A 3,081-nucleotide genomic window follows, 5' to 3' on the forward strand; every position below is an offset into this window, starting at 1 on the left:
CAGTTTTTAAGAGTTGTTTGAAGTTTGTCTTTTTAAATCCATCCTTGCTTCTCATAAGACCCTTCATTGTTGACATTTAAGGAAATTCTAGACCCTAGCAACCCCAGCTCACCTCCCTGACACCCAGGAAGCTGGCTGACATTCATTAAAACTCCTACTCCCACAGATCATTCACTGCACATAGGAGGGGGAATGCATAGAATTTAGACCAGGGAAAGTGGATGTGAAAATAAAACTGGGAAGACCGAGCAAAGTCTCAGGAACTGCTAGTGCAAAATCTGAAAGCCAAGGAGTCCTTTAGAATTTCATTGAGTACATTCACTTCTGACAAGCAGGGTTCCTTCTTTCTTTCAAGAAGTTTAATGACTAAATAGAACACCAACTCTTAGAGGTCCCTTCCTTCCAGTCCTGTTCTCAAGTCTAGTCTTACCTCCAGCTCTCTATCCTAAACTAGGTCCAAGACAAGGATAACTGATTCAACTTGCCCAGACTGACTACAATGGGAGATAGGGATAGAGACACTGATGCACCTCGCCAAAAGATCCTCACACCTTTTGCCTTAAGGGAAGGAGTGATTTCATTCAAAATTGCCAATGTTCAAGAATCCCTAACTCTCACTTTAGGCCAGAAATACCAGAGACCCCAGTTTGTTAAATAATAAAATCTTTAATCTACAAATCTCCTGAAATCACTGTTTCCCAAGAACCCTTTAGGTTTTGGAGAGAGGAGGTGATTGGCACAATCTGCCATTACTATATATACCAAAACATCCACACAGGTGTCACATCCACATGTAAATTCAGGGCATTGGCATGTGGGGATTAGAATATTGATTAAACTAAGTCCACATTAGGTCTATCAGGCATTACAACCCCCACCCAATTCAGGCCTGTGGAGGGTCATTAAGGAGGGAATAAGATCCTCTCATTCTTTCATTAAGAGAAAGCAAACATCTTTATTTCAATATCGTGATTGGACTTGGGTGGGTAGGTACAGGAGAGAAACTACCTCCCTTTTAGCAGCGAGATAAGGGGCTGACACCAGTCACATTTACTTCTTCAGTAGGTTGTGACCTAATTCAAGTCTAATCTTAACATGAAGCAGCTAGCTGAACTTCCAACAGGGCACAGTGCTGATCCACTTTTTGGCACCCAGAACTTCCAACCCATCCACTTTTATTTGAACTTCAATGGCTATGGGGGAAGGCAATCAGAAAATTAATCTACACAGGAGCCACCCTCAAGTTTGAGGATCCCCAAGAAGAGAGGGATGATCACCAGGCTTCCTCCAAAAGGAATTTGAGCCAGCCCCAGCAAGTATTTGTGTCATACAAACTGCTGTAACATGCATGGGCACAACTCTTGCTTCTCCTCTGGGGGAAAGTAGATACCTATCCACTCTTGCTTGTGTCCAACTGTCCCTGTTCCTCAGGGACCTCTTTCCATAGTGTATGGTGAACTCAGTTGATGGTCATCTCAGCTCTCCACCTGCCTCAGAGAATAAGATGAGGTACAGGGCATGTAAACACCAAAGGTGAAATGCAACCAGAATGCTATCCCATGAGGGATGACCAGGACAATCGCAGTCCTTGCTTTGCCCTGGGGAACCATGCATTCAGGTTATCTATGACCACAGGTGATCTGGTGAAATCATTTTTGGATTAAACACACACACATGTATATGTACATATAGATACAATGTATACACATACATACACACATTCATACACATCTCTTCCTCATTTCCATTCCATGTGGAGTTCATGGCTGTGTGATCCACTGCTCTGTGTTGGTGCTATATCTTGAATTCCTTTCCATGGCTTAATCAAGGGTTCAAATATTGGTTAACTCCTCCAGGAATTACTAGAGAACCCCCCCAATCCCCAAAAACCTCAGATTATTTACAGAGCTATGCTCTGGTGGCCTCTCCCCTGTTGCAGGTTAAGTCACTGACTCTTCTGGTCCTCTACTCCAGGACGAGAAGAAAAAAGAGGGATGTGGAGGCATGGGAAGTGGTGGCATCATAATAACCAGAGGGAACAGCATCTTCAGCAAACTCTACTGATCCTTCCCACAACTCTAGGCTTTGTACCTAGAAGGGAAATTGCCCATCGAGGGTTTTGGGGTGACACCCTTGGCACATCCATTTGTGTCTGAGTAAATGATACGTGCAGGAAAAACTGCTGACATCATTCACGCTGGGAGGATTTTGCCTCACTATGTACATGTTTGTAGCACTCCAGACAGTACTTCTGAGTGAATCACATATCACACACATCACATTCAAATGTCTTCCCTGTGTGAATGAGGATGTGCCTCTTAAGGTGATAACTACATCTAACGGCTCCTAAATACTATTCACAAATAAAGGGGTTTTTTTTAAAGCTCTTTCCTTGGAAAGAGTCATTTTGCTTTATAATAACCATTTTTAATTTTTTTTTTTTTGGTGAAGGAACTTCACCTGTCACACTGTTATCTTTTCCACTTTGTGACTTTTCTCCATCATTTCGGTGACCCAGGCTCAAGCACTTCAGCACCTCTGGATTGCCTGTTTGTTCCCCCTTCCCTATCTGTTTGCTGGCAATCTGGCTCAGCATCATTTTCTTGCTGGTTTCTGTATGGACCAAACTCACACCTGCAAGGCCTTCATAGGCTAAGAGACTCACCTGAGTCATATCACACAATTCATTTAACAGGATTCACCATGTTCAGATTTTCTCACTCCTTTGATTAGTGTGTATTACAGGGGAACTCTCAATATTTCCTTGCTGCCTTCTCATCCCATGTCCTCTATATGCCCTTACTATCATACTGAGAGACCTTTTGTTGCTGCTACAATTCAGTGCCCTCCAAAGGGAAGATGATGTCCCAACAATCAGGCTCTTTAACCTCAGCCATCATTTTCTGATGGGCTCCTGCCTGTTCTCAAAGTAGAATGAAACCCTGCTCATTTTAGGTGTCCAGCTCTAGTCTCTGGAGGTGGTTTTGAATCTGTTTTGGAAACCTGAAACTGCAGGTCTCAGCCCCAAGTGGTATACTTGTATGGGAGAACCCTTCCCCCAGTGCTTACTCTCTGGTGCCA

General features: G+C 43.4%; 1 pseudogene; it reads right to left on the bottom strand.

The window, feature by feature from the left end:
- Positions 1 to 2,091: 2,091 nt before the first annotated feature.
- Positions 2,092 to 2,674, bottom strand: LOC114049465 (annotated as a pseudogene).
- Between the last annotated feature and the right edge of the window lie 407 nt (positions 2,675 to 3,081).

Source organism: Vombatus ursinus, unplaced genomic scaffold, assembly GCF_900497805.2.
Source record: "Vombatus ursinus unplaced genomic scaffold, bare-nosed wombat genome assembly UNPS02014798.1, whole genome shotgun sequence".
NCBI lineage: Eukaryota > Metazoa > Chordata > Mammalia > Diprotodontia > Vombatidae > Vombatus > Vombatus ursinus.